Raw genomic sequence first — 14,073 nt, forward strand, 5'->3', positions numbered from 1 at the left:
TTTTTAACGTTACTGAGACATCCAGCTACAGCCAGCATTACCGTTAAACTAGCCTTGTTTAACCAGATTGTAAACGGCATTAACCAAGCTATAACGAGACAACACAAACAAGGATCTAGTCAGGAGAGAAGAATATAAGTGTCATAAAGCGATCTTGGTCTGCAGGACATGGGTGCTAGTAAGCTAGTAAGTGAACGTTACTAGCTAGTTACACCTGAAGGCTAGTCTCCCTAACTGGCTGATAACTAACGTTACCGGTAACTTTTAGCTGATGTTTGGTGTCATTTGCAAATTACAACATTTAACGTTAACCAGCTAATCCAGGCCATGATAAGTAACGTTAATGAGCGTTGAACAAGTCCTATGATAAACTAGAGAGAAGGGGTTACAATCTGTGGTTACAGCTATTTAGCTGTCAGTGTCCAGTAGATCCCTCTCTTACACAGACAGATCGACATAGTCTACCAAAACCTAACACGTTATCTTGACAAAAACGTTATTGTAAGCCCCTGTTGCACACATTTCCCTCCATGGCTCCCTTGAAAAAGACATAGCCTATTCATCTCAACAAGACTGGTTAAATAAGGTTTATTAAAACTAATAATACATGCATTGTCATAACGTTGAAGGCAGAATATGCAGCATAGTCTTAAAAACACAATAACAAAGTAGGCTATGTTGCTCATAAAAACGATAATTCTCAATAATCACATATCCACTAGAAGTGTGTGGCAGCTTATTTATCTACAAAGACCCTGCCTGGCTCTGCCTGTATTTTCAATTATTGTGTTGGTTGTCTTGATTCATGTAACTTTTCAGTTAAAAATGACTGACACATTCCTCTCCCTCATGTTTACTGCTTAATGACACAATGATGGAGTCAGCATTTCATCAATTGTGACCACAGCCATGGAGGATGTTGCTGTCAGACCTCAATCACACAGCCAGGGAGAAGATGGACTGGACCTAGGCTGCACAGATACTGTAGGTCAGCTGTCACTTCCCTAACCTCTTAATCCTCCCATCACCTCTCATCTATGGCCACTTTGTCTACTCTAGAATAATTTCACAATGGCAACCATAGTTGCCATTGTATCCTGATATGATTATGTCAGTACTCTGTTTAACTGGGATTGTGTGTACATGTGTTCATTTTCCTTCAGGTGTGGACTTCACCAAGCAGAAATGGCCCAGCAGTCCCCAGTATCTGCATGACTTGTCTTCATCGCCATGGTCTCAGCCCTGCTGCATGCAACAACTGACATGGAGCAGCTCAAACAATGGCACAGTAGCAATGTGTGCAAGAGATGTTTTTTTGCAGGGGGGGGGGGGGTGACTTTCCCTCTCATCCACATACCAAGTCCCCTTTGTTACACATTGTCCCATTTTGACATTGGAACCCTTTGTATATGAAGGAATGACATTGAAAACAATGTGCTGAAATGGGAACTGTGCATAAACGTTACTATGGCACACTCACACACTGATTAACCCAAACATAAAAAATGGCACATGGTATTTTGTCCTCCCGTCCTCTCCTCACTGCCAACATAAAGCACACATGTACATCCAGTGCATTTCTAGGACTTCCCCTGTAGTTCCGTCATTCATATCTTGCACTCAAGCAGGTTAAATTAAACTGAACATTTACATCAAAATGACTGCTTAACTTATATTTAAGCAATAAAAGGATTAAGAATTATTTAGGTTTCAAGTGTTTATTACATCTTAAGAAAACATGTTTTCCAGCTCCTCTACTGTTGAACTGTAAACAGTAACTGCTTCGCTCAGGGGAACGTCTCGGGTGGGCAGTATTGCAAGCTCCTCTGGGGTCAGGTCATGGGGTAACTGGATTTCGGGGATTTGGACTCCATCATCCCTGTCTACCAGCTCTCGACCATCCATGGTTGCACCATAAAGTGCATCAACCTAACAAAATGTCAGAATTAATTATTGCATATTACCCTACAACTGAATGCATGTACGGTAGTTGCTTCCTGTTAACAAACACACTGGAGCCATGTAGCCACCATGACACACTTTAGCATCATCAGCCTGTTTACATCCAAAATAATGTAGGCAACCACTACATCTGGGGCTAGCTTTAGTTTAATCCTACTTACTGCCTGGGGATCTCCAGCAGAATCTCCGACCCGTAGCCACAGCTGGTAGGGTGACTGGTTATTTTCAGTTCTCAGACTATGGAAGTTCCAGGCTTCTTGGAACCTGCCAAGGTGACTCTGAAGCAAAGGCAGAAACACCCAGTGTAGAGCATACACATGGATTTCATTGTCTGGCACCAACATCCCCGATGCTTCCATTGCATGGAAGAGTGAGTGGAACAGGTCCACGACTTGTATGTATACATCTCGCCAGAGACGCTCGATTCTACAAAAAAGAAGAAAAGAAAAATAACTTTTAAGAATGAATAAAAATAAATCAATGTTTATTTGTCACTACTCATACAGGTAAAAGCAGCTAAATGCAATGTGGGGTATGTGGGGACTAAAGACACACCTTTTCAGGCTCCATCTGGGCCCTTCTTGATCTAACTTCTTTCTCTTTCTTAAAAAAATAAAATAAACTAAACTAAACTTGTACCACTGTTCCTTCAGAGGTTGTAGGTGTCATAGACTGTGTTGCATAGTTGATTGCTCTATTGCTGACAAAAATGTGTTAATGTAAGTCGCTTTGGATAAAAGCGTCTGCCAAATGATGTAATGTAATGTTCTCAAAAAATACTGTACAACAACATCAGCGTAACACAATAAAGGGAGAGAGGAAAGAAATATATATAAATGTGCAAATAGGGCATAACCATTATGTGCGGAAACCTTGGGTATCAGTCAGTATATAAATGGATGGAGCTAGGGCTCTATCCGTTTCTCTGTCTCTCCCACTGTGATGTCATAAATCCCACTGACATGTCATAAATCCCAGTATTCTTGTCAGGTTGGTCATTCATGTAAATTAGACTGAGATGCTACTTCTTAAATGTAAACCAATAGCTTCTTTCTGGCTGGTAATTTATGTAACTTATGTAAGAACAGTAGCCTCTTTTGTGTTGGTCTCTATTTTATTTTGTGTTGTATTATTTTTGCTTATTTGATTGTCTTGTTTGTAAATGTATGTTTAACTCATTGAGTGCCAATGACGTCGATCGGCGTCAAATCAAATAGTAACGTGGAGTGCCAATGACGTCGATCGGCGTCAAATGCGTTTTTTGATGGTGGGACGTGGATCAAAGCCTCATGCATCTCCTGTAAAAATATTGTAGCTATTGAAGGTGTATAACTTATTTTACGGACCCATGTCAGTTGTTGCATGCAGCAGGGCTGAGACCATGCCGATGAAGACAAGTCATGCAGATACTGGGGACTGCTGGGCCATTTCTGCTTGGTGAAGTCCACACCTGAAGGAAAATGAACACATGTACACACAATCCCAGTTAAACAGAGTACTGACATAATCATATCAGGATATAATGGTAACTGGTTATTGTGAAATTATTCTAGAGTAGACAAAGTGGCCATAGATGAGAGGTGATGGGAGGATTAAGAGGTTAGGGAAGTGACAGCTGACCTACAGTATCTGTGCAGCCTAGGTCCAGTCCATCTTCTCCCTGGCTGTGTGATTGAGGTCTGACAGCAACATCCTCCATGGCTGTGGTCACAATTGATGAAATGCTGACTCCATCATTGTGTCATTAAGCTGTAAACAAGAGGGAGAGAAATGTGTCAGTCATTTTGAACTGAAAAGTTACATGAATCAAGACAACCAACACAATTGAAAATACAGGCAGAGCCAGGCAGGGTCTTTGTAGATAAATAAGCTCAAAGCGAAAAATGAGCTGCTTAGAGTTTAAAGGTAAATAAATTTAATAAGAAGTAATTTGTACCTGCGTACTTCACAGTTAACAAACAGTGTACATCTTCATATAGGTGATACGGGCAAGACACAAAACGCAACGCGTTTCAACCGTTGGTTTTCATCAGGCTGTATGGGAGGGCGTCGGCCACCGCACCAGGTTAAATAGAGAACATAGCCTACGTGGCACAGGTAGTGTGGAGTGACGTGAAAGGGGCAGAGCCCTGACGTCAGAGGAAATGGTCTGCTCTACTAGAATAGACAGAACTAGCAGAGATCCATACATAATGATATATTACAAAAATAATGCAAAAATAGGCTACATGTCACATCAATAATGCTGTAGGGAAATTACAGGTCCTATCATGTTGATGTTAATGCAAAACATATCAGCAAAATCACGCGAGGATATGGTGTAAGAATCACACAGAGCAATGCATATAGGCTAATGAAAGGAAAATATAAATATAACATATCATGTTGATGTTAATGCAAAACATATCAGCAAAATCACGCGAGGATATGGTGTGAGAATCACACAGAGCAATGCATATAATTAATGGAAAATATATAAATATAACATAACAGTAGGCATTCCAGTACTACAGACTTCAAGATCTAACTAAATAAAGCATGCAAGGTCCAGCTCCTCATTAAGTCCGTTAGGAGCGGAGGTATCCAGCCTGTAAGATCCAGTGCGCTTCACGCTGGAGAAGCGTCCTGTCTAGGTCGCCACCCCTCGGGTGGGGTTTGACCATGTCTATGGCCCAGAAGCGGAGGTCTGAGACACTATGGTCGTGTCGAATAAAGTGATCAACGATAGGGGCCTTGGTGTCCTGACGCCGGAGCGCGCTCTTGTGCTCCGTGATCCGTGTTCGTAACGGACGCAAGGTCTTCCCGATGTACCAGCTTATATCCGGGACACATCTGATTTTTTACGGATCATTGAGCAAATTGACATTGATGTGCCATCTGTCTTACTTGTCACCATGGACATTGAATCCCTGTATACCAACATCCCACAGCAGGGGGCAGTAGATACCATCAATGACACACTGACAGGTAGAATATCCACTCACCCCCCCAATGATTTCATATCCACACTGGCTGATATTAGTCTACGTAACAATTATTTCTTGTTCAACGGAGACTTCTATCTACAGACCTCTGGTGTTGCTATGGGGTGTGCCGCGGCTCCCAGTATTGCCAACCTGTACGTGGGTGCCTTTGAAAGAGACTTCGTCTACAACCCCAGCGTTAACCCCTTCATCTCATCCATCACCCTGTGGCGCAGATATATAGATGATGTGTTCATGATCTGGTCCGGCCCATCCACCACCCTGTTGGAGTTCCATACACTCCTCAACACCTGGAATCCACACCTCCGGTTTACCATTGATCACCACCCAGATCGAATCAATTTCCTGGACATCACTGTATACAAACAGCACAACAAACTACATTCATCCATCTATCGAAAACCCACGGACAGAAATACCCTGCTCCATGCCTCCAGTTACCACCCCTCACATCTAAAAGATAACCTCCCCACAGGCCAATTCATGCGTCTCCGGAGATTATGCAGCGACAAATGTGACTTCCTGAATAAAGCCACACAGATGAAATTGAGGTTTCAGGAGCGTGGATACGGGCGGAGACCCATCTCTCATGCGTATAAACGCGCACTACACTCCCACCGTGACATCCTGCTCCAGCCCAGAACATCAGACCCCCCCTCGCCTAGGGTGACAGCGACCCTGCAGTACTCCCCCTTGGCCAATAGAATCAAGCGGAGCCTGCTCAAATTCTGGAGAGTGCTACAGGTCCATGATGTCTTCGCCACACCCCCCAGGATCGCCTTCTCCCGAAATCAGAACATTAGGGACTGTCTAGTCAAGACGCTTGTCACCCCCAACATAATAACACAAACCACGATCGACTCCCGTCCTCCCCCTATAGGTCATTTCCCGTGCGGACACTGCGCTTGCTGCCCACAGACCACCAAGGCTAAAACACTCACTTTCCCCAACGGACACACCGTCCATCTCAAACACCTCACCACCTGCGCCTCGCAGGGAGTGGTGTATGCCATTTCTTGCCCCTGCCCGCTCTGGTACATCGGGAAGACCTTGCGTCCGTTACGAACACGGATCACGGAGCACAAGAGCGCGCTCCGGCGTCAGGACACCAAGGCCCCTATCGTTGATCACTTTATTCGACACGACCATAGTGTCTCAGACCTCCGCTTCTGGGCCATAGACATGGTCAAACCCCACCCGAGGGGTGGCGACCTAGACAGGACGCTTCTCCAGCGTGAAGCGCACTGGATCTTACAGGCTGGATACCTCCGCTCCTAACGGACTTAATGAGGAGCTGGACCTTGCATGCTTTATTTAGTTAGATCTTGAAGTCTGTAGTACTGGAATGCCTACTGTTATGTTATATTTATATATTTTCCATTAATTATATGCATTGCTCTGTGTGATTCTCACACCATATCCTCGCGTGATTTTGCTGATATGTTTTGCATTAACATCAACATGATATGTTATATTTATATTTTCCTTTCATTAGCCTATATGCATTGCTCTGTGTGATTCTTACACCATATCCTCGCGTGATTTTGCTGATATGTTTTGCATTAACATCAACATGATAGGACCTGTAATTTCCCTACAGCATTATTGATGTGACATGTAGCCTATTTTTGCATTATTTTTGTAATATATCATTATGTATGGATCTCTGCTAGTTCTGTCTATCCTAGTAGAGCAGACCATTTCCTCTGACGTCAGGGCTCTGCCCCTTTCACGTCACTCCACACTACCTGTGCCACGTAGGCTATGTTCTCTATTTAACCTGGTGCGGTGGCCGACGCCCTCCCATACAGCCTGATGAAAACCAACGGTTGAAACGCGTTGCGTTTTGTGTCTTGCCCGTATCACCTATATGAAGATGTACACTGTTTGTTAACTGTGAAGTACGCAGGTACAAATTACTTCTTATTAAATTTATTTACCTTTAAACTCTAAGCAGCTCATTTTTCGCTTTGTCATTATAGTTGCCTGCTGAGTTGCTTTGGTCCACACCTTTTTGTGCGTTCCTAGATAAATAAGCTGCCACACACTTCTAGTGGCTATGTGATTATTGAGAATTATCGTTTCTATGAGCAACATAGCCTACTTTGTTATTGTGTTTTTAAGACTATGCTGCATATTCTGCCTTCAACGTTATGACAATACAATAACTGTAGCTAGTAATAATGTTCACTTAAAACTGTGATGCCGGTACTAGTGTAACACTGGTCAAAGTTGTTTCCCATAAAGGAAGACACGAGTAGTTGCTCTTTCACATCCACATCTAATTTATTTACTTTACAGGTTATTCTCAGTGAAGTTGGCAAATCAACAATAAAACACTAGTTTAATAATTGACAGTCCTAAAACAGTGACATAGTAGTAGTCCTGCACACACAAGAAAACACAAGAAAACAGACTCCATTAATATCACCATTGCATTCCCCTCACAGTATTTACAAATAATCCTACTGTGGCCAGAACGTACCAGGCATTGCCTCTGCAAATACTCGGGACGTCCACAGGAGAAACCTTGAGGGCCTCACCTCAATGATCTGACAGCAGCCTAATACACAAACACAATAAAGATACATCAAACAATACTCCTGCATTGATGTGTGTGTGTGTGTGTGTGTGTGTGTGTGTGTGTGTGTGTGTGTGTGTGTGTGTGTGTGTGTGTGTGTGTGCGCGCGTGTGTGTCCGGGATGCCACACACACGTAGCTTCAAGGCACACAATATACAACCCAACATTACAGTGCACCCGCAACAAAATGAACAAAACAAACAAACCAAAGCTACTTACATCTCGAGGCACCCAGCCAACTATAACCCGACGCCGGTAGCTCGATCAAACAGACTTCCAGGCGTCCTCGGTGGCAGCAGTAAGTGCGCCCACTGTACACATTGAAAACACACATGAGTTGCACGAATTGCACGACTTAACATTGCATGTACAGCAACGATAACTACTCACGTTTTTGTTGTAAAGCACGGGCTCGCGCCACCGTTTGAGCTGAGACCCTGAGACCGCAGGCTATCGCAACAGCCCAGGGGCTGTTATATGCACTTCCTGCCTGCGCAGCCTATACGTGCTGACGTAGCGCCGTCGAATGTGCTGCTGACGTCGTTCCAGTAAAACACGCCCTGCGGCGCCTTACACTAGCACCCATGTCCTGCAGACCAAGATCGCTTTATGACACTTGTATTATGTTCTCTCTTGACAAGATCCTTGTAGATTTGTGTTGTGTTGTCTCATCATAGCTTGGTCAATGCCGTTTACAATCTTTACAAGGCTAACCTTAAGTAGCTGGCTATACTGTCTCAGTAACGTTAAAAACAGCAACTTAACATTACCTGTTGATGTCAGCTGTGTCAGCTGACTCCCGCCGACGATCCTTCCAACATTGCATCCCTAAACTCATTCAAGTCTACTTTTACTTAATTAATAATCGATAAGACTTTATCACCCACTAAAAACTCTTGTGACGATTCACTGGCATGTAAACATGGCGGAGTGGGCTTTGGGCAGACAGATCACGAGACAGACCAAAGTAACAGAGTCCAAGAGCAGAGGATTACCCAATCAGCGAATAGGTCCCGCCTTATGGTCCCGCCCCGTTCGTGTTGATTGACAGATGGCGATGTATTGGTCCAAAAATTAAATACGCAATTAAATAAATAAAAAACGCCATGAAATAAATAAAAAACACAATGAAATAAATAAAAACGGCAATTAAATAAATAAATACATTTATTTATTTAATTGCCGTTTTTATTTGTTTCATTGTGTTTTTCATTTATTTCATGGCGTTTTTATTTATTTCATTGGCGTTTTTATTTATTTAATTATTTATTTATGATTTAATTTTTGGACCAATGTACTTGAAAAGTCATCATGAAATAGATAAAAGTGGTCATGAAAAGTCATCAAGAAATCAATAAAAGAGGCAATGACAAGTCGCAATGAAATAAATAAAAATGCAATGAAATACAAAACCCAATGAAATAAATAAATGCATTTATTTATTTAATTGTGTTTTTATTTATTTAATTGGGATTTCTATTTATTTCATCGTGTTTTTATTTATTTAATTGGGTTTTTATTTATTTCATTGTGTTTTTGATTTATTTCATTGCATGTTATATTTATATCATTGAGTTATTTATTTATATCATTGTGGTATTTCATATATAATTGTTGGGCCCATACGCTTCCATAGATTTGAGCACGGATTCAGGTTCTAAATGTCTTTCCACACTCCCAGCATGCATTTCGGCATAAGCAGAGGCAGAACGCAGCAGAGAAGACGCCATAAGCTCCGGAAAGTTTTTTACAATTTAAAGTTTTATTTCATCACTAAATTAATTTCTGATGACTTTTGATGCCTACAAGCAGGGTAGTAGGTTTCAATAAGTGCCACTTTACGAACATTTATGGCGAAAAATGGCAAAAAGATCTAGAGCACAATTGGCTGCATCTACATCAGCTGAGCTTTTTATTTGTGTAGTACTGCAGGCGGCCTCTGCGCTGGTATTGCGCAATACCCTCAAGAACGCATCGTCTCAAACTGCCAACAGCTTCATGTGTGCTTGTGACCTAGCAAGTTAATTCTTCCAAGAACGACTAGCAAGAACGTTCTCCCCAAGAACACAAGAACAAGAATGCATTCTTGGTATTGAGAAACGGCCCAGGTATACTGTGGCTAGCTCGTTACACGGACACGGAGGACGCTGCAGCTCCACACTACTTTTTTGCTCGTTACACGGAGGACGCTGCAGCTTGACATGCCACAGTAAGGGTAATGAATATGCTACGTGAACGTAACAGGTACTTTAGCCTATGCAGTAGGCTAAGTAATAGGCTATCATCTCATTGTTGCTAGGTATGTCTCCACTATATGCACTCGCGGAGTGGAGACATGAGGAGTCTTAGTTTAGAAAGAGCTGGGGGGAGGGGGGTGCTGGCGAGTGGAGTCCATAGCAGTTGTATAACATAACACAATAGACAGGCAGTAATTTAAATGAAATCTCCATAACGTTACAGCGTATAATAGCGTAGAATAACCAATTGCCCGAACGATTCATTAACACATTCACTGCCAACAGTTTTTTTTTTACTGTAGGTAGCTTCTGCCAAGGTTTTTTTTTGAGGATTCTGGCTCATCTTTCAAGAGCCGAGGATTCTTTTCTGTTAGGATTTTGTGAACACAAAATATCTCAAAAGAACTACCGTAAATTCCGGACTATAAGACGCACCGGTCTATAAGCCGCACCTTCAAAGGTGACTATTTTTTTCTTCTATAAGCCGCACCGGTCTATAAGCCGCGGGTGTTTTGATGTTTAATTACCATATGTAAGGCTTCGTGCACAGAGGGGATTGTCGGGAAAGAGATGGCTGTTTGGGGAAGCTCCCATTTATTAACATTTCAACAAAACAAAAGTCAGGTCACTAATCCCCAGACAAAATCACACATTGTGGTATTTTTTGTTTTTTTTACAGTGCACACAGTGTCCGCGGTGTGGTGAAAAGAGGGCAAGAGAGGAAATTAAAACAGAAGTGGATTTATAGTTAGAAAGAGTGCTAAAGAAGAGAGAATTCCGTTTTTTATTTTTTTATTTTAGTTACTCACAGTACTATTGACCAGTCCAACTCAAAAGATATTCGGCAGTTTCACTTTGAGCTCTTGTTCCGCCGCTGGGCACACAGTGTCCGCGGTGTGGTGAAAAGAGGGCAAGAGAGGAAATTAAAACAGAAGTGGATTTATAGTTAGAAAGAGTGCTAAAGATAGTCCGGTCTGGTTATGACGAGTCTCGCTGGGTACAGTACGCCAAAGCGATATCCATTGACTCGATGATGCTGTTGTATGTTGCGCGTTTCTGTTGCACCAACGCGGAGAGGTCCTGCCGGACGAAAAAGCGCGTACCCTCCCAGGTGAGGGGCTTCTTCCCCGCAGCCTGGAGGATGAGTTGACGGTCGGGCCAGCGGAGTAGGCAGATGAAGATGGCCCTCGGTGGCAGGCCGGGGTCTGGACGTGGCCGAGGCGCCCGGTGTGCCCTGTCCACCTCTGGTGGTTTCTCGCCTTCCTTCAGGTCCAGGATGTAACACAGGATTTTGCCACAAAAGCGTCCATGTCACCAAACTCAGCTCCTCTTTTACATTGATCAGGCGAATGTTATTTCTTTTACTCCTGCTGATTAAGTCATCAACCTGCGTGTGCAGGGTTTCGATTTTGCATTTTATCCATTTTCGGACTCACTGTGTTGTTTTTGTCCTCCAGTGCGCGGATGCGCTTTTCCGCATTATAAACTCTGTTCACGGTTGCCTTAGTTTCTTTAGTGAGTGAGTGGATGGACTTCTGCACGTTTTCAAACTTGTTTTCAAGCTGCTCAAAACCTCTGAGCGATGTCGGACTTAATCGATAGTGTTTCACGGAGTAAAAGTTTAGCCCAAGCGTGTATCTCCAGCCTCCAGCAGGTGAGTCATTTCCTCATTCATGGCGTGATTGCTTCGTCTTTTTCTTTCTGCTTACCTGTGTTGTGTTATGTTATGTTATGTTATGTTGTTAAAAGAGGGCAAGAGAGGAAATTAAAACAGAAGTGGATTTATAGTTAGAAAGAGTGCTAAAAAAGAGAGATTTTTTTTTTTTTTTGGAAAAAATCCATAGATAAGACGCACCGTTATATAAGCCGCAGGGGGCAAAAAAGGCCAAAAAACGGGAAAAAAGCCGCGGCTTATAGTCCGGAATTTACGGTAATAGAATGTGTGCTTTCTCTGTCTAAAAGAGTTAGTTTGTAGAGTTAGTAGTTATGTAGGCATTAGCAGTTGAATACAGCATGGTTTCAGCGTCTGGAAATGAAAGGTGAGAAAAATGCCTTTTTGTGAAATTCGATAGAACAGTCACTTTAACCATTTATTTTTGGCATCAAAGACATCAGACATCTAAACAATTTGTTCTGAACAGTATTTTCCTCCATAACAGCACCCGCACCCCCCTCTCCTTCAAACTCCTCCCTCCGTGGGCGTTCTCCTCCTCCCTCCTTGGCTCTGCAGCGGGTGTGTCACAAGCGAGTTTCTGCTGCCTGTCTGCTGCCTGGTGGCCCCTCGTCGGGCGAGCCTGGATGGGGCTCGCTCGTTTCTTGGGGTTTCGGTTGAGAGCTTTGATGAAGCTTTTGCGATTCTGGGCTTTATGCTGCGTGTTTCAAAGTGTGTTCCACCCAGTCTATTTTTTGAACCCCCCACCGTTGTGCGCCACCGTTGTGCGCCAGCGCGAAAGCGTTTTCGCCAAACCATTCTACAGTATGAGAATGGTTTCCTCACGCTTTTCCCTGCAGTTTTGGCTCGCTTTCTCTAGTCTGGAGAGCACTGTCGCCACTTAGTGGGTCGGTGGAATGGGTTGTACACGTTCGGTGGCTCCCATATTTTTATAGGAGACGTAAAAGGGTTTGATCCACGTCCCACCGAGTTTTGACGAGTTGACTCGTCATTGGCAGTCAACCGTTGGTTTCTGCTTGACGAGTTGACTCGTCAACGGCAGTGAACGTGTTAATATGCTACGTCAACGTTAGCGGTCCATAACGTTACAGCGTATAATAACCAATTGCCCGAACGATTAATTAATATGCTACGTGAACGTTAGCAGTCCATAACGTTACAGCGTATAATAAGCTATTCCCCGAACGATTAATTAATTAATATGCTACGTGAACGTTAGCGGGTATTTTAGCCTATGCAGTAGGATAAGTAATAGGCAATAGGCTACCATGCACCGGCCCTATGCCAGGTTTCCACCTGGCCTTGTTTTTTATGGACAATGAACATTACTGTAAATGTGCCAGTGTTAGCCAGATGGCTAATTTCCTACTGTTGTCCCTTGGAACTCCAGTTGGCCGCGCACACACACACACACACACACACACACACCCACGCACGCACGCACGCACGCACTGACAGGAGTATTAACCCTAACATGCATGTCTTTTTATGCCTCCGCAGGGGCAATGACAGGAGTCTTAACACTAAGCATCCAGAGACTTACGCACATCCACTGGTTGGTGCTGAGCTCAACTGTACTAAACAGGAAAATAAACGAAAAAAAGGGCTCGCAACACAATTTTAGATAGCTCCCGTGGCGGACATTTATTAAGACATTAAGACAAACAGTTTCGGCCTGGTTCGGGCCTTCGTCAGTGTCAAGGAGTATTAACCCTAACATGCATGTCTTTTTATGCCTCCGCCGGCGATAGCCAGGCCGGAGGATCCAGGTTGTCCGTCCGTATGTCCGTCCGATGTTTGTTAACGCGATATCTGAGGAACGCCTTGACGGAATTTCATCAAATTTGCCTCAAACATCGACTTAGACTCAAGGATGATCTGATTAGATTTTGGTGGTCAAAGGTCAAGGTCACTGTGACCTCTCGAACGCCATTTTCAAGCTTGTTAACGCGATATCTCAGGAACGCCTTGATGGAATTTCATCAAATTTGCCTCAAACATCAACTTGGACTCAAAGATGAACTGATTCGATTTTGGTGGTCAAAGGTCAAAGGCCAAGGTCACTGTGATCTCTCGAACGCCATTTTCAAGCTTGTTAACGCGATATCTCAGGAATGCCTTGATGGAATTTCATCAAATTTTCCTCAAACATCGACTTGGACTCAAGCATGGACTGATTAGATTTTGGTGGTCAAAGGTCAAGGTCACTGTGACCTCTCGGATGCCATTTTCAAGCTTGTTAACAGGATATCTCAGGAATGCCTTGACGGAGTTTCATCAAATTTGCCTCAAACATTGACTTGGACGCAAGGATGAACTGATTAGATTTTCGTGGTCAAAGGTCAAGGTCACTGTGACCTCTCCAACGCCATTTTCAAGCTTGTTAACGCCATAGCTCAGGAATGCCTTGACGGAATTACATCAAATTTGCCTCAACCATTAACTTGCCCTCAGCGATGAACTGATTACATTTAGGTGGTCAAAGTTCAAGGTCACTGTGACCTCACGAACGCCATTCCCAAGTTCGTTAACGCCATATCTCAAGAACGGCTTGATGGAATTTCTTCTGATTTGGCTCAAACATCGACTTGGACGCAAGGATGAACTGATTCCATTTTGGTTATCAAAGGTCAAAG

General features: G+C 43.3%; 1 long non-coding RNA gene across 2 annotated transcripts; it reads right to left on the minus strand.

The window, feature by feature from the left end:
- Nucleotides 1-1,831: 1,831 nt before the first annotated feature.
- Nucleotides 1,832-8,039, minus strand: LOC310797074. Of its 2 annotated transcripts, none has more exons than XR_014553704.1 (7): nt 7,919-8,039; nt 7,748-7,839; nt 7,432-7,509; nt 3,587-3,711; nt 3,309-3,412; nt 2,124-2,388; nt 1,832-1,929 (listed from the first exon to the last, which is right to left on the minus strand). It is a non-coding gene; the product is annotated as an uncharacterized lncRNA (long non-coding RNA). The 2 variants fall into 2 exon arrangements; XR_014553705.1 differs by having other exon boundaries at nt 3,583-3,711.
- Between the last annotated feature and the right edge of the window lie 6,034 nt (nt 8,040-14,073).

The sequence above is a fragment of the Poromitra crassiceps genome (assembly GCF_964638095.1).
Source record: "Poromitra crassiceps genome assembly, chromosome: 2".
NCBI lineage: Eukaryota > Metazoa > Chordata > Actinopteri > Beryciformes > Melamphaidae > Poromitra > Poromitra crassiceps.